General features: G+C 45.8%; 1 protein-coding gene across 2 annotated transcripts in view; it reads right to left on the bottom strand.

Moving 5' to 3' along the window:
* The window catches only part of ZPLD1 (zona pellucida like domain containing 1), a 135,220-nt gene extending 108,968 nt beyond the window's left edge, over positions 1 to 26,252 (bottom strand). The window contains exons 1-2 of one of the 2 annotated variants that reach the window (XM_063393781.1): positions 25,697 to 26,252; positions 25,328 to 25,433 (exon numbers count right to left, since the gene is read on the bottom strand). The gene's annotated coding sequence lies outside the window, so the exon portion shown is untranslated. The remainder of the gene's footprint in view (positions 1 to 25,327; positions 25,434 to 25,696) is intronic. The other variant, XM_063393787.1, reaches the window with a different exon arrangement.
* Between the last annotated feature and the right edge of the window lie 236 nt (positions 26,253 to 26,488).

The raw sequence follows: 26,488 nt of genomic DNA, 5'->3' as shown, positions 1-26,488 counted from the left end.
TAATTAATTAATCCTTCTGGACCATAGGTAACCGAAGCTATAAAAATAATTCATTGAAGAATGCCAGTATAAATGTACCAATACTTCCCTGTCTCTATTCAGAACAAAGCCTTCACCTGGCAGTCAAGTTTGTCATTGTCTCTGAGTTGGAAAAAAAAGACAGTGGTTGTTACAGCATCCTCTCACTGATAACAAACCCAAGCCTCTTTCTTCAGCTTGTCCCTTCACAACTGCAGCTGTTGTGAAAGGAGAGCAGGGCCCAGAGCAGTGTCACTGGTGAGCACTAATTGCAGGGCAGGGACAAAAAGGGATTCAAGGCTGGCAAGATTGGGCACTGGAGGCAATGCCCACATGAGCTGCTGGGAGTGGTGCTGCCAGCTCCTCAGCTCCAGAGGCACAGCTCCCTCTGCCAGCCCCACTCTCCTTCCACTCCTCATGCCCCAGCCTGGTTTTCCCTTTCAAAAGAGACGTGGCCATAGCTGAATCAATCCTCTTCTCTCAGCTCCCCAGGTAGATGCCAAGGAAGTGCCAGGGGCAGCAGCAAGTGCTCCAGCCATTATATCACCAGACAGGACCTCATGCTGCATTCTCTCACCGTTTCCCATGTGTTTCCCCAGGAAAAAGGACAAAGTTGGCACATACAGGGATAAATTAAATAACTGCACATTTATTATAGACCTGCACTTCCCCTGGTTTCCTCTTTCTCTACAAGCCAGTGGGAGTCAGCCCACAGCACCTTGTTTATTCTACACATTGGGAAGCCTTTCTTCCTCCCTGCTGAGAGGAGAAAGGAAAGCACAGGGCATGGCTCAGCTTTCCAGCACGCCTGCTCCTCCTGCCGTGATGGAGACACTGCAGTGCCCAGACCAGCACATCCCCTGCCCTCATCCCCAAGCAGAAATGCTCCAGGCTACCCAAGAGGAGTGTGTGGTTATAAGGTCCAAAAACACTTGCCCTCTTGGGACTTATATTTAGCCTGAGAACAAACAGTACTTTTGGCTTATGGCCTGGATTCTCGTCAGAAGGAAGGAAAAAGTTGGTCTGAGGAGCTTTTTCAGCTTCTTTCCCTAAAACCATCTGATTTTACTCCTCTTCATGGAAAACATTTGTGATTTTACACTGAGGATTTTGTTCATCGGTTCTCCCCAATACAAAAAAAACCCACAGAGTTTTTTCTAAAAGGGGACAGAAGTGTGAAAACTGAAAATATTTCATTCCAGCTGTACTTGCTGGAGTTTTGCAAGTTTTGCAATGTCATTCATTTTACTAAGTAATACCCAAATATTTTTTCCTTGCTGTGCTGCAGCCAATATCCTCTTGAGCTTTCATAAGCGCAAAATAAAATAGATGTGAATTATTCAAATCTAAAAAATCCAAATCAACCACTATACAAACTTAATGGTGCATACTGGCAATCCTGTATAAAAGTATCTATGACTTTTGTCATTATCCTCTGTTCAAAGGTAAGAAGGAGGGGGGAAAAACCACAAGAAGATTATTCATAGAGCTGGGGGGGTATCCCACAGGAGGTGAGCCCACAACCTCGACATCAGGGGTGTAAATTAACGGGGTTATTGTTCCACTGGGGAAAGACTCTTTGTCTGATCCTTGGCTAGATTAGTCCTACTCTGTGTACATGAAAGGAATCAAACCTGATAGGTGATGCTAGTGATCCCAGCTCCCCCAACCTTTTCTAGTTTGTAAGAAAAACAAATCTATTTAGAGCAAACTACTATCCTTCTTCGTGTTCTGTTTCACCAGTCTTAATTCCATTAATTAAGGCAGGGACTGCTGGACAAGGTGGCTTTTGATATATATCCCAATGACCAGGACAACCACCTTCCATGGGGAAAAGGCAAGAAAGGTTTGCAGTCAGATGGTGCTGTGAAATAATTTGTAACTCTTGATACATAAAATTTACACATTTCATGCCCACTGCAGCTGGACCAGAACTGGTGACAGCACTCTGAGCCCTGGTGACGCTTTGGTAGCTGGAACATGGTGGTAGGCAGGATATCAAGTGGCATCCATGTCAATAAAAACCTGTTAACCTAACATTGCATGCAGCCTTGGTCATTCAGCAAAAGCTTTGAATTAAAGCATGTGAGTTGTCTCCCTCAGCAACATTCTCAAAAGGATGAGTGAAGCTGGGGTACAAGAAAAGGTATTTTTAAATCAAAAACTTAAACTTTCTGTCTTCTAACAAAATAAATGAGAATAGCCCTATGGATATTTTTCAGAAATAAGGAAATGAAGAGGCAAAGTTTCATTTCCTCACTGAAAGTGTTTTACTGAACTATTTCCTTGCATCCAGCAGCTAAATTCATGTGGTGCTGCAGAGCCTGTGCTGTAGGTAACTGTTGCTTGGCTGATATGGTTAAACTGCAGCTGATGTGGTGGTAAAGGCCCCATGGCATGAGCCCCAGGCACCCATGCTGAGTGACCAAGCCACATGAAATACACCTCCTGGGTCTTTTGCTAAATTAACGTGACAGAATCCCAAACCACTGGCATCCTTGAGAAAATCCTTTAAAAGTTCTGATGGGGTTCAGCTCACAGTTCAGTTGTATAAAGCAATGCACTAGACACTTTTGAAATTAATTATGGAAAAGACTGAAAGGGACTATTTTGTAAATATTTTGCTGTTTGTAGTTCATTTGTGGGGCAAATCCTGATTTCCAAGAATGTGTCAGTCATTCCGTTTATTCTGCCACAGGGATGTCGAAACAGCTTGAGCCCTACAGTGCTTGAAAACACTTTTGTTCAACTGTTTACAGATCATTAAAATTGTTTTGTAATGCCAGCATTATTCCTGCCTCTCTGACTGAGACATTCTGAAAGGAAAAGTATGAATAATGATCAATAAACAGCAGCACAATGACTATGGAAATAAAAGCTTGAAACCACATACAGATTCAGGCATTTGTCTGAATGAAGGACAGCTTGCTGAGCACACAGGCAAGCAAAACCCAAGCTGTCTGGAGCAACCACCTCTCCCTTTAAGCTTGGCCTCTTCTGCATCCCTGCCTCCTCCTGGCAGTGCATGGGGACACCATTGCTGACTCCCTGGTGACCTTTCAGTGCCACCTTTTCAGTCCAACGGCAGATACTTTGCTATCCAAACACTTTCAGGCCAAACATCACCTCATGTGATGTGTCAAACAAGCGTACTGAGGGCTAGGCAGCAAGGAAACCTCAAAGGCTTGCCCACCTAACAGCTTCTGGGCACATTGTGAAGTGGTGGAGCAAGGTTTGGGTTTGCCCAAGGCTCTGCTGTGTGGGCAGGGCACTTGGGTTCCCATTGCTGCTGACCAAACACCAGGATGAGAGGGATGCCAGGGGGCTTTTGAGGAGAAAAGTGCCCAGCTGTAGGAACATTGTGTGGTGCCCCATTGCTTCAGGGAGAAGAGAAGGCATGGGGCTAGGGGTGGACATGTAGTACTTACTGAGACTCAGCACAGCAAAAGCTGGTAAGTGTCTAACACGTACTGAACAGCTGCTCTTCAGGCCAATCAGACACAGAGCCAGACCACAGAATATGAGGCCAAGGTGAGCACTCCTGTCAAGAGACAGCCCTGCAGAGAGGAAAATTTGGTAAACATTTTGGAGGCAGTTCAGTGGCTGCCACACACAATACAACACTACATTGAACTTCCTGCAAAAAAAGAAAAAAACCCTAATTACTGGTTAAGACCTCCTAGGACAGGTTTAGAGTAGCAGATGGTGCCATTTCCCAGAAATTTTTATAGACTTGGGTGACTTTGGGTGACTTTGGCAGAACAGTAGTAGCTGTGTTCCCACTATGGAGTTGCAATGGGCTATAAAGAAGAGCAGGAAAATATTTGTTCTGCAGGACATTTTTGGTACTAGGGGTGAGTGGCTACAGCCCAGTGATGGCTGAGCTTCTGCCTCCACCTCTGGGAGGAGAGGCATCTAACAAGGAAGGCCAGAATTATAACCAAGACAGTGGAAGGAACTGAACATGCTCCAGAGCATGTCAAATCTATGGGCTATCCTCCTACCTTGTGGGGAACCAACAAGTTTTCAGATCACTTTTCTCTGAAGAATATTAATTCTGAACCTATCATTGCTACCACCCTGACACTTGGGGGTACATAAGGGCCATAATTATGAAGCAGATATGGTTGAGTGTCACAGCCTACCTCAGACTAAAACCATCCCACATCATGCCTGGAAGCTGCAGCACAAAGGTCTGTCCAATGCAAGAACCACACGATTCCTCTCCTCCACATCGACTCTCTAGAAAAATAATGGCTGGAAACTTGAGCCAAAGGTGTTTGGACAAGTCAGGCAAAAGAAATTGCATCCAGTGTTGAGCCTTGAAAAGAACTAAAAACACAGAAGCAAACTTTTCTGATAAATTAATATCTATGGTAAATCCACATCATTTCTATGCTTTCCACATCTGTGCTAAGATTTTCATTGCAATAAAAGACCGTGTCCTCTGTTAACACATCTCTCAGCTTCTTCTATATAAAGCTGAGGGAGCTCCATTCCACTGCAGTCAGACAGTTAATGAAAACAGAAGTAATTAAGAGCATGAGGGAGAAACAAGATCCAGTAGGTGTCTCAAGTAAGCAGTTTTTGTCAACTCAGTGTGAGGTTGAATTATGTCCTCCATTTTGACTGACAAATGCTTTCCACTCTCTGAAATTTTTATTTTCCATTTTCAGAGGCTATAGATTTCCATCTCCTACCCTAGCAACTGCTTTGGTTGTTTATGATTTTTCCAGCTCCTTCTAATTTGCTCCGAACATGCAGATAGGCCCGCTATAACAAACCGTCACAGGATGTGCAAAATCTTGACAAGAAATAAACATATACAGCCTCTTCTTGCACCCACAAATGACAAAATCACAATGAAATGTTATACAGAAAGCAATCTGCCATGCGTGGGCGAGATCTGCTTTCTAATCTAAACATCTCTTAAGCTTTCTGAGTCCTGGTTAGTAGAATATCAGTTGGCCTCTTCTAGGGATAAAATGTCACTAAGAGACACAGCATTGTTTTGAGATGACTGAAACCTTCAAAGGATGAGGTCTTGCCTCTCAAAACAAAGCTACAGTGAACCAAGAGTATAAAGTGCATGCTCTGTTTTTAAAGACGTGTGCATGGGCTTTGCTTTTCAGCACTTACTCGTCATCATTTCTGTATTCCCAAAAACAAACACTGGAGCCATATTCATCAGCTCATCACATGCACTCCCTGCAACACCCCTGGGCATCCATCTCCTCTGGCCACTCTCCTGGGAGTTGCCCACTTCACTTGTCAGCAGAACCCACCCTGACCTGTCACTCTGACGGCCAGCAGAGTCCTCATTATACAAATTGTCTGTCATTACCAAGCAGATACAAAGTCCAGACAAATATTGATAAAAGGCTACATAAAAAAAGCAAAACACTCCAGATGGACCAAGACCACAAGGTTCTCCACCTTTTTGTCACCATTTGTGCCAATGCAAAATGATGAGTTGGTGTTTCACATGCACAACACTTTCAATGACTTTTTCAGGCTTTTTTTTTTTTTTTAATCAGCACCCCCGTGATTCAGATGTAAGGGAAGTTGGAAAACATTACAAGTGGCTTTGATTTAAGAAGTTTTAAACCCGTAAGGCTCCACCACCTGAAGGAAAGTGTGAGACTCACCCAAAACTGCAATGCACCGTGTTTTCCAATAGTACAGCCCATAAAACGTTCAAGCTGAAATGCCTGTAGGAAATTCAGGTTAAAGGAAAAGAAAAAAATCAAATTATCTGTTCTGCTGACCTATTGGAATTGAACCCAACAGACAAGCTGATTCTCAATAGCACTCCTGTGCTAGAAATGGCCTCGGCATCCTCCAAGGTGTTGCCAGCCTGGGCAAAAGCAATGACTGAGGTGTTACAAATGACAATCAGACATGCCTAAAATCCTCCAAGTTTCTGCTTCTTGCCATGTTTTGGTCATGCTAAGCTGTTTTAGGGTTCAATGCTTCACCAAGTTTCCAGAAAGCAATGCAATTTTGGTGAACAGGCTGATATTTATAAAAGGAGGAGCAGTCAAGGTTAATGGCCCTCTTCTCTAGAGGAAGCTTTGAAAAATATAAAAAGGCCATGTACATATAATAAATTCTCCATCTGCTCTCTCATAAACAAATAATTCTTGATGCAAAGCATTTTCAGGATAGGAGATGAACATAGAAATAGGAGTAAAAGTCTGGTGAATATTCTTAAGGAAGCTCTCTCTCTCTCTCTTATATCTGCCAGAGAGCAAAACAAATGCAGCCCTTATTTTTTCTCTCCGTCCATGAGGAGTCTGTAAGCCTCTTAGAAAGAAAGTCAAGCCACAATCATTGCTCAGGTTTGTTCAAAGAAAATTTAAGAATTACTGGAAAGACACTGAGCAGTAGTTTTGTCCCTACACCATGAAAAATTAGGTGCTCTTGTAACACTTGTCTATTACAAAAATATATATCCACTTTGCTAGGTCACTATGTAAACTGTGGTGTTGAAGCCCCAGAGAAAGGGGTAGAATATTAATTAGCTGCTTAGCCTGGGAAACAAGGCTCATAGAGTGATGTGGAGAGATTGAAAAAAAACCAAAAAACCCCAAATTCTAAATAAGTAACTTAACTGGGAATGCCTGGGTTCACTTTCCTCTGTCACCCTGGGAAAGTCACTTATTCCTTGTGTCTATTACCAGCTGTAAGACCTCTGAAGCAGTAAGTCCCAGCAATGACCTAATTGGAGAAACTGTGGTTGTGGAAGCCAGGTAGCTCTCAGAAACAAAGCCTCTAGTGCAGGAGAAGTTGGTGGGAAAGGATTGAAAGAAAACTCAAAAATAAGCTGGTTACCAAGCATTAGCAAGCCCATAGTAAATTCCTAGAAGAGATAAGGTGACTGTGTTTTTTACCATCAGATAACTTATGAGGACAACTTGCTCCACTCCACCCATGACTAACCTTACCACCTCCTTCCCTTCACAGTACACATGGTATTTGCAGTGAGTAACATATGTAAACTGCAGATAGCACATAATGGGCTGCTGTGATCTGCATGTTCTTTAAATCAATTACATTAATCTTTTAATTAACATAAAAAGTCTTAACTGATGGTTTTGAAAGCTTCATTTCAAAAGGCTTCATTTTCCTAGGTGTGGATTGCTCACTTCTCCCATAGACAGAGACATACAAAATCAGAGCCAGCCTTTGAAATGGCAGACCTTCACTCCCACACACACATTTTCTTTAAAAAAGTGAAAACCAGGGGCTGAGCACAGTCTCATTCACAGCCCCAGTTCCACAGTGGTTTTTCCATGTTCTTTAGTCAGTAAAGTCTCACTGAGAATGTGGTGTCAAAAGGTCATACACCACCATTTGCCTGTATATGGAAGTGGTACAGGCTATGGGGTTTCCCTGTCAGAGCTGGAGAATAGCTTTGCCAATGCAGGTTTCGGGGAGTTTTTTATTAAAAAAAAAAATGTGGCCCACTACTACTGGTTGTTTCATTTAATGCAACCCACCATACCATATTCTTGGGCTTGAAGCCTGAGGGACAAAACCAGAACAGGGTTCCTGTCCAGGACCAAGCCCAGAAGTGAGAACAGCTCCCCAGGCTTGGCTTGCACTTCCCACAGCTCTGCCTCTGCTCCCACCTGTCCTGCAGGGAGCATTTGTCCCTGTCCTTTCTGGCAGGGAAAGCAATCTGCACTACCGAGGGAATGAGAAGGAGAGGTTCATCACAGTATCACAATTTTTTTTTTCAAGTGCTAAAAATCCTTCTGAAAGCCCACTGTGTTTTGGCATGAGTGGAGAAGGAGTGTTGTGCACTGCAGCACGCAGGGCAGGGTTTCCTGTCCCATATCAGATTTGACAGAAGGACAGAGAACTTCAGGGTGCCAAGAGCTTCCAGCTCCTCTCATCTATGGGAGCTTTCTTGGAGAGCTCAGAGTCCCCAGACCCTGAAGGGTGTACCAGGTTGGTAAGCTGAATTAAGAGGGTAGAGCAAAGTTTCTGTGGTTCAGAGTTGCTGAGAAAAAGGGAAAGAATTCCATGACACCATTTGTAATTTCTACAATCCTTTTGATAATAAGACCTTGCAGGTTTGACTCACAGGACTAGTAACACAGGACATGTGATTTGGATCACAGATCCTGATCCTGTTTTTTATGTCCAACAAGACAGCTTGGCACTACAGATCACCAAAGCCCTGTGCAAGCTCCATTTTCTCCTCAACCTGCATCTCACACAGCTCCCTAGGGCCATGCTCAGGCTAGGGAGCATCATGAGCTTGTCCTGTCAGAAAGACCTGAACAGCTTTGGAAACCCTGTGTGCTGGAGAGGGAAGACAATGTTTGAGGTTCTGCTCTATGCACAGAGCAGCCAGGCTTGGGTCAGCGTGGGCCAAACTGGCCACTACCATGAGAGCCAAGTCCCTGATTACTTGCTAAAGCTTGACTGGAGCACACACTGCTCCCTCTCCCATCAGCAGCCCTGCCTATAGCTGAGTCAAGGAACACCTCTTTCTCCTTCTCTCTCCTCCATGATCAGAGCTTGGCTGACTCAGGTAGAGGACACCCTGCAATTTTCCTGGAAGTGACAGAGTGAGTGACCCACTGTGACAAGAAGCCTGCATCACTCCTGTGGCAGCACACCCTGGCAGGGGAAAACATTGATTTTCCCATTGCTCAGGTCACACTGAGGTAGAGAAGGTTCCCTATTTTCTGACTGCCAGTTGGAAGAGGACAAACAACCTGTGATTTATCAGGATCCTTATTTTATATACCTAATGCACATAAACTGGAAACTCAGCCTTGCTGCAGTTCCTAGCTGTGGAACAGTAGTTGCCACTTCTGCAATTAAGAGAAAAACAGAGCAGTTTATTAAGCACAGTTGTGGGAACGTAGTTTCAGTTTTCAGTGGGTTCATCAGAATATTTTTTCCATTTTAGTTCGTGTAAGTTCACGCCCTTTGGGTTTCACATAAAGCCGTAGGGTCTGAGAAGCTGAAAAAAATCTCAAAATCAAAATGTCAAGTTGAAACAAAACCATAAAAGGTATTTGGATTTGCATGAAAACGGGCCCAGATTTGCTCCAGGAGTTCCTGAAGCCTGGTAAAGCTTTTGAAGAGCCTAATCTGAGTTTTGTGGTTTCAGTGCAGACAGAAAGCAGTGCAAGAGAGCAGATGGGCTCCTTTCAGGAAGCCAAGGCAGAGGAGAATGATTAAGAAGCTGTGAGAACAAGAACCATGGAGTGGGGGTGGGGGGTTGGGGGGAATCTAAAAAAATCTCCAAAACCAGATTTTCAACTGCTGAATGCTGCATATTAGGACCTAAGAGAACACGAGTCACGTCAAGGCACTACAAGAGAGCAGACAGATCCTGTTTCTGAGGATCAGGCTCTGAGTGGGAATACAGAGGTTTGGAGATAAGTCCAGCTGTAATAGTGCCATAGGTCCTTCTGCCCATATATTGAACAGCCCTCTCCCCTCTCAAGTAATCCCCTTCCCACAGTACTCCAGCCACACATGAGGTAGGAAAACAAATAGAAAATAATCTACAAGGTTTATGCTCTCTGGTTAACATCTATAAACCTGTCCCAACATCAAATATTTTAAATTCAAGCTTTGATCTATTTTTTAAATGAGTTATTTCAATTTCATATGCTGTAAATTTATTCTTATTGCATTCTTTTACCGACATAAAAATAAACATTTCATAGTGACAAGTCAATTTAGCTGCTCACCTTAAAAGATGCAGAAGAAATTTAATTGAGAAATTAACTTTTCTTTCCACTAGGAGTTTATACATCTCATTTTATTACACTCTTTACATTTACATCTTTTAGATTGACAGGACGCAGAGAAGGCACTCATTGATTGCTTAGTGTCCTGGCTGAGCAAATGGCTGTCTTAAAAACTGAAATCTCTCACCATGACTGACATAACAAAGGTATCCAATGTTATGAACAATACAAGCAAAAGCTGCAACTCTTACAAGTATCTTTCTTTGAGAGCTTTTTTCCTTTTAACTGCACAAAAATTGAGCATCTAATCCATAAATTAAACTTTCAGTCTCCTCTTCCTGCCTTTTCTGGGAAAAAAAGAAAAAAAAAAAAGAAAAAGAAAAAAAAAAGAAAGGAAAAAAAAAGTTTTCTTCTTTTAACAGCAGAAAATATAAATTTGGCTGAAACATCGAGGTTTGTTCCCTTCCATCAAAAGGATTCTTACTTTCATATCTCCTCAAGGGTTCATTTTGCCAAAGAAAATGAAATGGTTTTGCCCAGCTTCAGCATTTGTTTGAATTCTCATGAGCTTGGAGTGCCACTCACATTTTGTGTTGTCCTCCCAGGAGCACACACTCAGGAGATGTGACACTCCCTGCTGACACTGTCATGCAGCAGCACTGCACTGCAGCCAGCAGCATTTCCAGCATCTGCACATTTAATAACAACCATTTGAACAGGCTAAATCATTACTTTGGTGTCACCTTGCTTTGGCATTTCGCCCTCTCACAGGCTTACTTTCATGCAGGCTACCAAACTTATTCAACCTGTGAAGTCATTTACTCTCCTTACCCTTTCAGCACCTTCTTTTGTGATAGAACCGAATTCCCACTGGTTTGTCCTGTCCTCATAGCACACGCTCTCCCCAGCCATGTCTTTTGTTTGAGAGCCCATTGTAACTGCTGTCTCCTACTGCAATTGTATTTTGGATGCCATCTTTCAGACAGGATGTCCTCTGCACTGTCAAGAGCTGTTTACATCCTCTTAGACCTCTGACATTCAAAGGATGCTTAGTCAGACCATTTCCATTGAAATCAGTTGGGTTCAAGTGCTTAGGAAAGCTTCCAGGCTGGGCCAAACAGTCTTTGTGCCTCATCTAGTAGATCTGAAGACAAACACTACAATCCCACACTGCAGAGATAATGACTAGGTTTGTTAGGAAAATCGTAGTGGGGCAGCTTTACCATCTGACAACTCAGCCTCAATTTCAACACTACCCTGGGTCGGGGTAAAAATGGTTGAAAGGCAAAAGTTTCCATGCCCCAGTCACAGCCAACCAAATTACTGAGGAATCTTCTTTCCAAATGATGATATTTCAATAAATTTTCTGTAAATTTCATGGAAATGGACTATAGTAAAATACACCTTAAGATGTAAACCAAAACCCAAACCATAGTAATTTACTTCATCTAAACAAAACTAAAGAATTTAACTTTTTGACTTGGCCAGAAAGGTTACAGGGGGTAGTCTGAAGTCCTGTTGTTCAAACAGTTTGGACTTTTGTGCAGCAGTTTCAGAAGACACTCCAAATGATAACAATCCAAATTCTCACAATTTCCAGAAGTAGGATTTGAAGTGTCCAGCCTGGCCCTGGGCCAGAGCGTGCAGGAGGCGGGCTCAGGCAGCTCTCTGTCCTTCATGTCTGGCATCCCAAATAGCTCATGGCCCCATAGGATTACTGACCATTTTATGGTCACTCCTCCCCCTGCAAAGAAGCAGCTGATTCAAAGGAACAGCTGCTGTGGCAGCCAGATAAACAGGGTTTATTTCATAGAATCACAGAATCACTAGGTTGGAAGACACCTTCAAGATCATCGAGTCCAACCTATGCCCTGACACCTCAGCTAAACCATGAGTGCCACATCCAGTCTTTTTTAAACACATCCAGGGATGGTGACTCCACCACCTCCCCTGGCAGACCATTCCAGTACTTAATCACTCCTTCTGTAGAAAACTTTTTCCTAATATCCAGCCTATATTTCCCCTGGTGCAGCTTAACACTGTTTTCTCTTGTTCTGTCAGTGCTGCCTGGAGAAAGAGACCAACCCCACCTGACTACAGGCACCTTTCAGGGAGTTGTAGAGTGATGAGGTCACCTCTGAGTCTCCTTTTCTCCAGGCTGAACACCCCCAGCTCCCTCAGCCATTCCTCACAGGGTTTGTGCTCCCAGCCCCTCACCAGCCTCGCTGCCTCCTCTGGACGCGCTCAAGCCTCTCAATGTCCTTCCTGAACTGAGGGGACAGAGCTGGACACAGCACTCAATGTCCTTCCTGAACTGAGGGACACAGCTGGACACAGCACTCAGTGTCCTTCCTAAACTGAGACACCCAGAGCTGGACACTGCACTCAATGTCCTTCCTGAACTGAGGGACACAGCTGGACACAGCACTCAATGTCCTTCCTGAACTGAGGGACACAGCTGGACACAGCACTCAATGTCCTTCCTAAACTGAGAGGTCAGGACTGGACACAGCACTCAATGTCCTTCCTAAACTGAGAGGTCAGGACTGGACACAGCACTCAATGTCCTTCCTAAACTGAGAGGTCAGGACTGGACACAACACTCAATGTCCTTCCTGAACTGAGGGGACACAGCTGGACACCGCACTCAATGTCCTTCCTAAACTGAGGGGCCAGAGCTGGACACAGCACTCAATGTCCTTCCTGAACTGAGACACCCAGAGCTGGACACTGCACTCAATGTCCTTCCTAAACTGAGAGGTCAGGACTGGACACCGCACTCAATGTCCTTCCTGAACTGAGGGACACAGCTGGACACAGCACTCAATGTCCTTCCTGAACTGAGGGACACAGCTGGACACAGCACTCAATGTCCTTCCTAAACTGAGAGGTCAGGACTGGACACCGCACTCAATGTCCTTCCTGAACTGAGGGGTCCAGAGCTGGACACAGCACTCAATGTCCTTCCTAAACTGAGGGGACACAACTGGACACAACACTCGAGGTGTGGCCTCACCAGTGCCCAGTCCAGGGGAAGAATGACCTCCCTGCTCCTGCTGGCCACACTGTTCCTGATCCAGGCCAGGATGCCTTGGCCTTCTTGGTCACCAGGTCACTCTGCTGGCTCCTGTTCAGCTGCTGTCACCAGCACCCCCAGGTCCCTTTCTGCCTGGGCACTGTCCAGCCACACCATCTATTTAAGTATCTTTCGCCTGGATTTCAGCCTTTTCCTCTGAGAAAAGAAATAACAACTTGCCCAAAAAAGTCAAGCTCATGTCCCTGTGTCCGTGGGTGCTAGAGGAACCACAGCAGATGTTTCTCTCCCTGAGAATATGTATGGGCTATGTTAGGGTTACTTCTGCATCAGGGAGTAGAAGGGTGACCATGAGGATGGTCTCAATCATAACTCAATTTCAGCTTCAGAAACTGGATGACCATTAAACTTGTTACTATAGGGTAGTGAGCAGATGGTTTGGGCAACATTCCTGCTGGTTTCACAGATTTTCTAGGAGCCATTGCCTTAAAAGCACCATCCAGATCCCAGCTTCACTGTAAATTGCCTTAACAGCACTGAGGGAAAGAACAGGTGGTGGTGGTGATGGTAAAATCTTTAAATCATATTTTAAAGAGAAAAAAAAAATAAAAGAGGAAAAAGCAGACAAGGAGTCCTTGCATTATCCATCCATAAACAACATTTAAAAGTCACATCCAAAAAAGGAGGAAATGTGAAATAAAAATATGATACAGGTAAGGGTAAGGTAAAACACAACAGAACAAAGGTGTGATCCAAAGAGTAGCTGGTTCTACATATAGCTGCACATATGAAGTCTTGCTCACTAGCTGGTTGTAGGCATGGGGAAGGCTGTGAGCAGCAGCACTTGCAGTATTTGAAGTACTTGCTCTGAAATTTACCACTGAATCTTGTCTATGGCAAAACCAAGAAACAAATAAACAAAAAGTAAAGTAGAAAAAGAGTGAAAATGCTACACCACAATGTTATGTAAAAAGAGAAGCACAGCTGGAATCATTTTGAGATGATGTGGCATTTTTCCTGTCACAGCTTTGTCTCTGTGGTTTTTCTTAATACCCATGCAGTGTGAAAAGTGTGCAGCTGTACTTCCCTTCTTAAAAATAAACATACAGTCCTAAGCAGAAATTGCTTGGTACACAAGGGAGCCAGTTCTGCCTGATGTCACCCCGTTGTACAGGCAGGAACTTCCCCAGAGGTGCCACACTTTGGTCCCTGTGAGAGCCACACATCGAAGATGACACGCTGGGACTGTGTGATCTCACCCAGAACTGGGCCAACACACCCAGGGATTCAGCACAAGGCCAGGGAGGCTAGGCTCCAGCCTGAGCACAAGACATAAGCCATGGCACCCAAGGAAATGCAGCTCCTGCAGCAGGGTACCAAAATTTCTCAGGAGCTCAGCAGTCCAGCAGACACCTAAACACAGGGCTGGTTTTTCCCATAGCTCAGCACCATGCTCTTTGGAAAACCTGACTCACAATGCTACAAGCAACATCAGCAGCTCAGACCCTGTTATTTATCTGTAGGACAACAATGTCTAGAGGCCCCAGGCGTGGCATAGCTCTGCTCCGTCCAGGCACTGCGCAATCCTTCTGGCTGCCAGCTCCAGGAGAGCTGACCTGACACTGGCAACGCCAGCAGCTTCCCAGGAAACTCTTGAGCACACATGGCTGCCCGCCAGCCTTGTGCCATCCCATTTCTCTTTTCTGATCCATCCCATCACTGCAGAGAATATTTAGATTTGAAACCACAGTGCCAGGCTCCAGCAGCTGTGTTGCTGTTGGTGAGGCATCCCAAGCTCGTGTCCCTGGCTTAACTCCAGCCCAGGCAGACTTAGGTTTGCATCACAGGCGAGACAGACAAGGGCAACCAACATCTCCTATGGGTCATGTATGTGCTCCCAGTCCTTCATCAGCCCTTGGGGGAGAAGCTGCCACTGTCTCCCTGAGCTCATGTTTCCAGCCCACCAGGAGTTTCCCCCCAGCTTGGATTTAGGATGGCAGCATAGGCTTTCATCCCTCTTGCTCTCCAAGACTTCCTGAAAAGATCCACCTGTGACTTCTCCTACACACGAACACTTAATGGGGTCATGCCACTGGGGATGCAGCCAGAATTCATCTGGCATGTGTTTCACAATGAAAGGAACACAGAGCAAAATACGGAGGCAGCTTAATCTTTTGGCCAATGCAGGGAGAGGGAGCTGACTGGCAGCCTCCCCCAGGAGGGGACAGACATGGCTTAGTGAGCTGCAGCAGTGATTCCACAGCTCAAGAAGCCCCAAGCAGAAGGAAATGCTCTCTGCAAAGGAAGAAGGGGACTTCCTCAAGCACAGAAGAGAGGGAAGGATGGTGGGTCTGGACCAGTGTTGCACATCAAGATCTAGATTTACTTCTTTTTTTTTTCCCCAACCTTCCCTGTGACCTTAGACAATCTGCCCTAATCTTTGCAGAGGTTTTGAGTGTTTTGTGCATGCACAGAAGGGGCCAGGGCTCAGCAGCCTGGCAGACAGGCTGCATGCCCACCTGGTTCCCACTGGTCACACCTGGAGCAGCATGGCAACACAAGGGCGTGGAAAGGATCAGAGCAAAGCCACGGGCAGAGGCACCTTGTGTCTGGAACACTTCCAAAACAAAAAACATCTGATGCTGCCTTCATGAGAAGACTGAAGTCAAGCTCTGAAAACAAATAGGAGCTCTCTTTCAGAAATCAAACTGTCCTTCCCTGTTCCCCAAAATTAAATATACAAGAGAGGAGATTGGCACCAGTGCTACCAGACATTATAAGTCTTTCCAACCCATCTGGCCCAGAGCAAAATAGACCAGAAGAGGAAAAGCCCTTGCTGAGCCATAACTAATGGCATAGCAAGTGCCTCTGATCCAGGCTCAGTCTTGCAGCCCTTTCACCAAAACTATGAGATAGCTCCTTAGCCTACGTGAGGCAGCAGGAGCACATGGGTTTCTGTGGCAAGGAGGAACAGTTCCCACAGGATAAACGTACCTTCATGCTTTTTGGTAGGCATACTCATAGTAACCTTTTAGCCAGAAACATGTGCTGGCTAACAAGACACCTGAAAACTGCAATTTAACTTTTGGCAGAAAACGGGCAATAAGATAGGTCCTTGTTTCAAACCTACACCTCTAAGACAGGTCTTGGACATTTATTACCAAATGTGAAACTCTTGCCTCAAGCTAAAAAGTAGAACTAGGGAAGTAATTTGAAGAATTATTCATTATATAAATACTGAAGTTTCAGAACACACAGTTGACAACAGACACATCTCCAAGGGCTACAGCTCATGGGTAGAGATCCCAAATCAATATTAGCTGTGCACTGCCAGCCACCACTGGCTCGTTCACGTTTGCGTTGTGCCCTTCCCAATCTCAAGGGAGCAGGACTGTAAGAATAAGCCTTGTGTTATCCATGTTATCAGATGGAGATTTTTGGCTTCTGTGTTTGAGGGCAGTGAGATTGCCCACCCAGCTTCATCTCACTGTGGCACATGGACATTTGAAATTTGCTTTTTCCCCACAAACAGGAACAGTTCTCTTCTGATTCACGCTGAAAGTGACAGGGGATTTTCACAGTTATCACAACACAAGACGTCATCTTCCTCTGCTGGCAAGAGGGATTGAAAATGACTGACCTGATTTCATAAAAATATCAGCCTGTGTGTGGTATGTGGTCTGTTACTCTTCCACACTCCTGTGGTTTCTGAGCACACAGCAGCAGCCTGCCTGGTACAGACTGTGAAGTAAATTAGAGGTTGGAAAACTGAAAAGGTGGAAGAGGAACAAAACAGAAATGCCTGGACAGATCTGTATCCAGTGTAGGCCAGCTAACATTTGAATCAGAAAAAAAGTAGTAACTGAATAGGAAAACATTCATTTCCTCTCCTTCTAAAATTGCAGTAATGTGAGGCACAGGAAGTACACATGCTCTCATGTTTTGATTTTCAAATAAATGTCAGATGAAATAACATCAAGAAGAGATGGAATAAGGCTGGGAAAGTCCTTTGTTTATCTTTTTTTTTTCTTTACTTTCCTTTGCATAAAGGCAAAGTTTCGGCTTATTTCTACATTTGCAGATTCATGGAAATAATTTCAGAGGTACCTGAAATTCAGAACACTTCGCTACAAACTATTCAGCAACTGGGCTGGAAAATATTTTTATGACTTAAAACCACAGGTTACTTCAAAATTGAAGTATATTATCTCCTTAGAAACATTTCAACAAGACAAAAAAATTACAGGGCCCAGTGCACAGGAATGAATTTCTCCAGTAAAAGCATAAAAATAAATTTTTTTTAAGTTCTTTTTCCTTACATAATCCACACCTGGCTCTCAGCTCACTTTCATACCCCTGGACCTCATGGCTCCTCTCCAAAGCCCTTCACTGCTTTAAAGTGTATTGAATTTAACAGGCTTGGTGCATTGCTTTTACACCGTTCCCTTATTTTTCTTCAGTTTCTGATTCAGCCTCGGGTGGCTTCCGTTTCTTTTCACTCCAATTTAATGAATTCCTGAGGATCATTTCAACTCTAGACATTCAAAAGCAGCTTGCATGGACCCACTGACCGCTCTCCGCTCCACTGATGGGAAGAGGGAAGGAGCAGAGTCCTCTGGCTGGGAAGAAGCCAGCCTTGCGGATGGCAGGCAGTGAATCAGAGGTGAACTCATCCCCAGCAGTTCACACCGAGCAGCAGCTGCTGGAAAGTTTCTGTTTCACAGCCTGGCTTCTCACGAACGCTCTGATCCCATGGGCTCTTAGGGCCAACACTGAAAAATCTCATTTTGGCACCACGAGGCACAATACAAACACCCCCTGGAGAGCTGAGGTTGTGACACACATCACCAGAAGCCAGAGATAATCTGATTTACTCCATTCTGATCAACCTCAGCCAGCCAGCCAGCGTGCACCAAGCGCTCACACCAACAACCATCAGAAAGGATAAGTACAAAAATGTGACCCTGATGATAATGTTCCAGAAGCCAGCCTTGCATGCAGAGATCTGGCACTGCTCAGGAGGTACCAGCATCCTGAGGCAAATATTCAGCAGCCTCTTGCTCCCTATGTGGTCTGCATCCCAGTGCATCAGGTTAGGGATCAACCTGGGAAAAACAGATTCAAGGACTCATACCCTAAACCAGTTTATATCTGGAAAACTAAAACCAAACTCTGGCCAGGTTCACTTTTGAAGATCAGAATAGGAAATGGGATGGGGCCCATGTCCCATGGTCCTACAGGCTTGTTCCTGGAGAGTTCTTCTCTCTTCCAGGCTGGGATGCCATCTGTACTGACTGAAGCCAGCCCACACACCGACCGATTTTTCTATCAAAGGATCCCTCTTCAATATGTTTGCTCCCTAGTCAGCACTGAAGCACTATCAGCTTCTTGACATCCATCAGATGGCAGAGGTATTATTGCCTTTAAAACTGTGAGCCCAACCTCTGTGCAAGGTCAAAGCCACGGCAGTTCTACCTGGCCCAGCAGGAGCAAGGACTGAGCAAAGCAAAGAGCCTTGCAGCAGCAGCTCTGACAATCAGAGCAAGTCATCTCTGGGGAAACCCTGATTCATAAATCAGCTACTCTTGAATCACAGTGCAGACACTTCTTGCTTTTAGGAAGCAGCCAAAATGTGCCTTTGCCTCACGTATTTCAAGGGAGCTTTTTCTGAGTAATTCTTGCCCAAATTAGTTTGCAGCAAGATGGCTCACCAGGGCCTCCTACGTCATGTAGTAGTGTGCAGTGATGTCCTTTGTCAAAGAGCACCTTCTGTTTTTAGAGAGAAAGAGAAACCAAGAAGATCACTCTCATTTTTCTGAGATACATTTTTTGTAAGTGATTTCAGCAGGTTAGAAGCTAACTTCAGAAAGGCAGGTTGGGTGATTCAACCAAGCCAAGCATCTTGGTAGTTACTGATTTTCCCTTTGCTCTTGTCACTTCTTCTTTTGGAGGAATTTATTAATTTTAAAAGTGATGGATAATGCCTTTTTAGAAGGTTAAAATCAGACTGATTGGTGGTTTTCTTCCCCTTTTGTGCAAGTTAGACAGCCTCCAGTGGGTACTGGATTTGAACAAGTCTGCTGGAGTTGGGGAAAAAGAAGCATCTTCCAGTACCATGAACATCCTGATATGAGAGGTAGAACCTGCCTGCACACAAACAACTTCTCCAGCTCATCAGAAACACAAGAGAAAAAGTGACCTGAAAAAGCAGGGTAAGGGCAATATTGAAAAAATCCCTTGAACCAGTCTGCTTTGGGCTTTAATGCACAGCACCCATAGCAAGGCAGCTGGTGTATGGGGGTCTGAGCTCTGTGCCTCACATGCAGGAGCTCAGCTGAGCCCTTCAATGCCTGGCAGTGCTCACATTGGCACCTCACACTCAGCCTAATTCTCCTGCACCTGCCTGTGTGTCATGCCAGTCTCCTGGCCTCAAGCAGAGGCTCTCTGGCAGCCAAGCACTGCAAATGGGACTGACTCAACAGATCTGTGGGGATTGCTCTGCACACGCACAGAAGAAGATGGTGAGGCTCATTCCATTGGCAAATCCTGTCTCTCGCTGTCCTCAGCTCAGTGCCTCACTCCTCTCCATGGCAGCACCAAGGAAGTGGCCCTTGTGAGTCAGCAGGAAGCACCTCCAGCACTGGCACAGCAGCATGAGCTGTGGGGGAGGATTTGTCACCTCAAGGGTGGAAGCTCCTGCTTGCTGTCTACAATGCACCTTGCCAATACTTTTTCTAAGAAGGCGTTTAAAAAAACCCTTCCTGTGAGAGGAAGGAGGAAGAGAAAAGCCTCAGGGTGAGCTGGTGGGTTGAAGCAGGACACAGAGTGATCCCTGGTCCACCAGCAGCTCGCATGCCAAGCGAAGAACCAGAGGGTGAAGGGGGGCAGTACTCCCTGCCCCCACACCATGCAGGTTTCTAGGGCTCCTGGAGCAACTCCAGTCCTCCATGCTCCTCACTTGACTGCTACTAAAGCAAATCTGAGAAAAAAGGTGAATTGGAGCTGCCTGCAATGCAGCTCCTGGGCTTGGGTTGATCTTTCACTTCATGTTGCCGAGGTCTGGCTCCTCTCCCTTGCACACCTCCCTAGTGCCACTGTCCTCACCCCACCAGGAGCTACTACAGCTGTTGCTCCAAATTTCTCTTCCCTCTCCAGTTATATAACTGCCAAAAGCTCTTGATAAGAGTGTGAAAACTGCTATTGTCTGCCAAACTACTCAGATGTATCTGCTGCAATGATTAAATATTTTGCAAGACTTGATCCCTTTTCTGCGTAAATCTGGTTCAGATGAGAGCATTTTTCACCACCTCTGGGAAGTCAGCAGAACATTTACGGAAACAGTTCCTCAAGTCAGGGTGTAGTCCTCTGGCCTTACTTTGACCAACAGCTCCTGCAAACCACATTATGCATGTCCAGAGGGAGATGAGGTGTCCTTCAACAATCCCACAAACACCATCCCTGTCAGAAACAGTGGAGGGATGAGATTGGTAACCCACTGGGCTTTTTCTTCTTTCCATCCTCTGCTCCTGCCAGAACCCACTCCTCCCTCTCCATCATGCTGCTGGTACTTCAGCACAGCCTCATGATTCACAGACACACTAGAGCCACCAAAAGAGCTGTCAAGGGGAAGCAATCCCTGAGCACTTCTTCAAGGCAGGTCTGTATCCCGAGCAGCATGCTGCATTTCAGCCTTTCCACCTGCCACATTCGCAGATGTGTTTGCAGATTTGTGTGTTTTAGGAGGAAAGTTCATCCCCAAGTCAGAAATTCATTAGGCCGGTATAGAGCTATAGAGCTAGAGTTCGAATGATACCAGTTTGCCATGGCCAGCTTATTTTCTCCCTCAGACGCAGCCAGGCATGCAAAGTTTTGATTTGAATTCAATTAGCAAGAGATATATTTTCCTGTAGTGATAAAGGATGACCTTTCATCAAAATGTGCTTCAGAAGTTTGTGTCCCAGGCATGTTCTCTGAAAGGGAAACTCTTTGATATGTGACTTCTGAGTAGAGGACAACAGACTCTAACCATGACATCTTGTGCTATCTGGAAAGGGCTCTGGGAATCTCCCACCTAAAGGTTAGTTTCAGACACGCAAGGAGACCACTGGTTCCTGATTAGCTACTTGCAGAGGGAAATTCCAATGTTCTCCCCTTCTCTGCTCCTGCTAAAACTTGAAAGCCTCACCAAGAGCACCAGTCAGGAGGAAAAGTTCAAGATGAAGCTGTGGTATCTCCCAATCACTTTAGGGTCAGAGAGGCTCAAAGACGAACCCCAGAAATTATATATTCAATAATGAGAAACCACAGACTTTCTGCTCTCCAGCAACAGAATTGCTGCTTTCATCACAAAAAAGGTAAGCAACTCTGAGTTGTGAAATGTCTTATTTGACGCTGAAACAAGGAAAATACATAAGGATCACAGACAAGAATTTAAATGGCTTTGGTTAGCACTCCCCATAGACTTTTTTACACAGCTCATGGGAATCCAAACATAGACACCAATGATGCTTCCCATCAGATGCAAAGTCATTCTGCAAAGTTAAAATATCTGAAAGCTCAGGGTCCTCTTAAACTACAATAACTACTTGAAGATTTGCTGCCCTTTTCTTCATCCACCATTTAGAAATATCACCAGGCACCTTCCCATGGCTGCAGGTAGAAGCAGCTCCTCGTGTTTCCAGCCCAAAAATTCTCAGGGTACACTCCAGTGCTGTGCATCACAGTCCACTCTAAGTCTGGAGTTAGGACAAGACTTCCAAGTCTTGCTGTGTCAGCTCAGCAGCTTAGCACCACGACATGCCCATAACCTGCTTTCTCCTTAGCACACTGCAGCCACAATGGGTTCACCCCAACAGTTTAAACAGGTAAACAGGGCTGCTTTCATCTCTAGTGGGTTGCAGATAACAAGTGGTTTTGCTGGCAGATCGAGTCAGGCCTTCGTGTTGTCTTCCTGCCCGGTAGCTTGCCCTGCACCTCGTGCTGAGGGCGAGCCCTCAAACCACCAGGGCCAGCTGCTTGCTCCAGGCAGGAAGATTGTGCCTGGGAAACGCTCCCAGGGATCCCACCACGACACACCGGAGAGGGCTGCTGCTCTTGCAGCTTCCTCCCTCTGGCACAGCAGCCAGTGGGCAGGCAATGGTAATTTCTTCCTCTAGCACAGCTGGTTCAAAGTGAACTTGCCCTAAATTATAACTGAGTAAGCAATATTTCTTATTAAGATATTTTAAGGAAAAAAAAAGAAGTCTTCTCTGAAGAAGCAATCAATTTATAATCCAGCTGTTTCCTATACAATATAGCTTAAAGCTGAAATTATTAATTTTGAACTTCCAGGTTCTTTTGTGCAAGATGGAGATGGAAAGGTCACTTTTAACGCAATATTAGCTTTGAGCTATGAATTGAATATATTATCTAAGCAGATAGTTATCTAAGCATTGATAAATATCTAAGAGAATGAGGCTTTTGTCAAGCAGAATTTCTCTTTTTCCACTGATACAACAGAAATTGCTTTTTGAAGTACTGTCTAAAATTGTCCAAACTGAACATACACCTCAGGCCACAATCTTGAGGCACACAGAATAGATGATCCGTTGTTCCAGGCTCATCCAGTGGTTTGCAGATGCTCCCCATGCTCCTGACACCCACAAGCTCATCAGTGACTTCACTGTCAAGTGTGGCATGCAGAATTCCACAGTCTCTGCCGTCTGATGAACCATGGACCAGACACCACCAGACTCTGTCAGGGAGACCATTTCAGAGATGTCAGTGGAGGTGATCCTGAGGCAAAGACAGCACCCAGTGCCAGTTACCCAGGAATTGTGTTACCCTCTTCACAACACTGACTGCAGGTAAAAAGGCCTTAATCTGGAAAACCAGACATCAGCCAAACAGAAATGTGACTGTGGTTAAAAAACAGGTGTGTTTGTGAAGGGTTGGGGAGGACCATCACACATTAATCTTGGGGTAATTCTAATTTTAAGGTGTCTAACCTAGGTGCTGATCCCAGCCCCAGGGTGCCAGCAGAGCATCCAGAAGGTGACTCAGATTCCCAGAGCCCTCCACAGGGTTCTGCCCCTGGGTGTCTACCTGCCTGCACCCCTGGCACAGGGGGCACCTCGGAGGGCTGTGATTCTGCAGAGAAGCTCCCACCCTCAAGAAGAGCATCAAGTTAAATTGAGGCTGAAGGAGACAACAGGAAAATGCACAGCACACAGACCCAAAGAAGTTACCATGTAAGTAGGCTGGTGACTGCAGAACTAAAAGGCACATTGCTTACAGCCACCTTGTAGAGGAGGCTCTGAAAACAGAACCTGGGGTTGCTGAAACCCTGGCTTGTGCTCAGCCCCCTCCCTGGCTGTTGCTGGAATGTGTCCTGCCCTGAATTTCCACCCACCCTTTCTTTGCTGGCTGGGGACCTCTCCAGGGACATGGCACCAGCCCATATGTTCAGGTGATTGTCCAAGTGCTGAGATCCTGTTTTCCCAGCAGGAAGCAGCGATACTTGACTCAAAAGCAGCTCTTTTCCAGTCTTTCCCCCTCTGCCAAAGCACAAATGCTCTCTTCATGTCAGAGTCTGGAACAGACACTTTAATGGGAGCAGTGTCAGAGCACTACCAGCTACCTGGCTCAACACCTCTTTCAGACACATGAGGTTCTACAGATGGAAAAGTGGCCAAGCCAGCATATGCCTCCTTCTAGCTTTACAGGAGCCACCTTTTAGGAGGTGAGACTGAGATACACCTTCATCTAACCACCAGTCACAATTCCTCTCTGGGATTCACATGTACCTATCCCAGTTTTAGAAACAGATATCAGATGCTGGACTGCAGCCAGAAAATCATGCTGAAGAGCCTTCTTTTCAAGAATAAACATTATTCTCTCTAGGCTGGATTTAAACCACTCAGTTACAAGAGAGAGATTCATTATCAATGCCCAAAGTACCTACTGGCATGTACAAGTTTGTTTTTCACCTCTGCTGTGTACACATGCACACGGTCACAGCTCCTTTCTCCCACTCCCAGCAGCGCCTGCAAGCACAGCTCATGGCCAGCAGTCACACGAGGCAGCTGATCTGTGACTGTCACCCTCAAGTGTGGCACACAAAAGTGCCACCCCACAGTCTCTGCCCTTCCATGAGCCACAAACCAAATACTGCCAGACTCTGCCCAGGAGATAGACCATTTTGGAGATATCAGTGGAGTTGATTAACTGGTCACCTCGTGAGGCAGACACAGCACCCAGTGTGTCACCTTCCCATGGGAAACTCTGCATGGATCCACAGTGTGAAAGAGGAGAAGAAAGATGCTTGATCTGTCTGACTTAGAGATTTATCACTGTAAGGCAAGAAAGGCTTTTCTGCCATTGCAAAGCTGGTCAATGCATGGAAAGCCATCCTTCCACAGGAAAAACCTCAGCAGAAGTGTAATGCAGGGCTCAGCATTTGGTACCACTATGGTGAGCCCTGGAGCTCCCGAGCCCAGAGGCAAACTGTTATCCTGACTCTCCTGGGCCATTCACACACTAGGTGAACGTGAAGAGTACAGAAATGCCTCAGATCTGCCAGCCCCTTCCCAAAGTGACAGATAAAAAAATGTGGAGGAACAGTGCATTGATTTGCAACAAGTCTTTTCATTATCCAACAGGCTGCTTAAATAGTGAGAGTTTCCCTGGAGCACATGCTGGGTCTCCAGGTGTCCGTGAAATAAAAGCCATTGGTGTTTCCTATGTCTTTTGGAGCATAGCATGTTCTTGCTGCTATTATAAAGCAACAAGGGCTGGCAGGAGTCAGTGGAGGCCTGCCATTTCACATCAGCTGGGAGGAGAACACCTGAGTTACTACAGTGCTGTTTTTCTCACATGACTACGCTATAGGATAAAACTTCTAATTAACTGTATAGTAAATGTGATGGGAAGACTCTTTTGCTAATTATTTCTATGCCTTCAGGCAACAGAATAAAATCAATATGTAGCAAGAAAATGATAGGTAAATAACCTTGGCAACTTGTGCTGCAGGTAAACTCCCAGTGTGGCAGGAGATGGGAATGCCTTCACAAATCAGGGTGCTGGTTGAAACCAGGCTTCAGGTGCGTGGCACCCACCGAAGCTGCCTCTGCCTCCTTCAGCACAGCCTCACAGCTCCCTGCAAGGGGGTCCTACAGCCCCCTCCTTCTTTGAGGAACCTGCTCAAAGCAGAGTAGGCTTCCTTCACTTTCTTGTATTGAAAAGTCTATACCGCATTTACTTGCTTTAATGCTTCTGGAACAGCCAAAAGGAGGGGAAATGAGCTTAGGAGCCACGCAACTGGCACAGCATTTCTTGTTTTCCTCACAGGCAAAAAAAGTTTTTGGATTCAAAAACATTTACATGTTTGTGTAAAATCAGGGCTTAAAACGATGTAATTCTATGACCTCTCATCATTATTCTCCCACACGTGAGGAAAGATGAGATTTTAAGGTTTCAACCCAAGGGATTTGTCACCTTGGACCCTCTGTTTCACTGCACCCACTTTCATCATGCCTGAGGGGATGTGTGTTTCCAAGAGCCACCGAAAGTTTACCCAGAGTTGGGCACCCAGCCTAGGAGCTGCGCCATCCGAAAGCCGTGCTACGCTTGCTCTGTTTGTCCCACAGCGCAGTTTCACCGATCTGGGAGCGAGATAAGGCCTGACAAAACAAAACCACAACCACTTGTGAGCTGTGAGTGCCTCCCCATGCGCTCCCCACTAACTCAGCCCTGAGCCGGGCACGGCAGCGCTGGGTGCCGGCGAGCGGCGTTCCCGCTCAAGCCCCGTCCTGCCGATTCCCATGCCCGGCCGGCAGGCCCGGCTCCCGGGCAGGGATGGAGCCCGGGAAGCGCAGGGCACGCCTGGCAGGCCCGCTCCCATGACTAAGGCTGCCTTCCTGCGATAACAGGCTCGGCCACCTACACAACCAGCCCTGCGAGGAATCGCTGCGCGGGTTCCCAGGAGCGGCAGAGCGATGGGAGAGCCAGATAAGAGCTCGCTGTCGCTCTCGTAAGGGGTTTCCAGGTCTGGGCTGCCTTCTGGATCTCACACGCTGCTCCTGCAGCTCGGTCCTCTGTCTGTCATTTCGGTCAGGTCCGCTGCTCCGCTACCAAGGCACCACAGCAGAACGCCGCTCCCCAAAGCGCCCTGTGAGCACGAACTGCGGCAGAGCAGACAGGGCAGCACAGCGAAACCCCCTCCCGTTAAACCCCACAAACACATCCAAAAAGACACATGGATTTTTCAGACCCAGTGCTTAGCAGCCTCTACATGGTAAATGCATCCATCTTTCCCCTCCCTCCACAATGTCCCAGACTGAATTACTTTGAAAGGCGTATCTTGTGGGTCCATACTCTCGTTACACATCAGCAAAAGCCTTTGCAGCTTGCAAATCTTCAACAACAGCATTTTCTTGGCGTTCAAATACAAGATCTCAGGCTTCTTCACAAGAATGAGTTTACATTAAAGCAAGCTGTCAGCAAAATTGCACTAACTGGCACAAAACAGGCACATCTAGCAGTTGTTTTTTTTCTGTTGGCACTAGTTGTTGCTTCCATTTCCTCCCCATTGTGCTCTTGGCAAAGTAAACTACTCATTTGTCCCAAGTCCTGAGCACCTTAAGATCATTTCCACAGTCCATGATTGTCTAGCTGGGAATAGCCATGTAAAAATGATTGCTTCCTATACCAGGGGGTCACACCTCTGCCAAAGTTG

This window comes from Prinia subflava, chromosome 3 (genome assembly GCF_021018805.1).
Source record: "Prinia subflava isolate CZ2003 ecotype Zambia chromosome 3, Cam_Psub_1.2, whole genome shotgun sequence".
NCBI lineage: Eukaryota > Metazoa > Chordata > Aves > Passeriformes > Cisticolidae > Prinia > Prinia subflava.
This window is presented reverse-complemented; position numbering and strand designations above follow the sequence as displayed.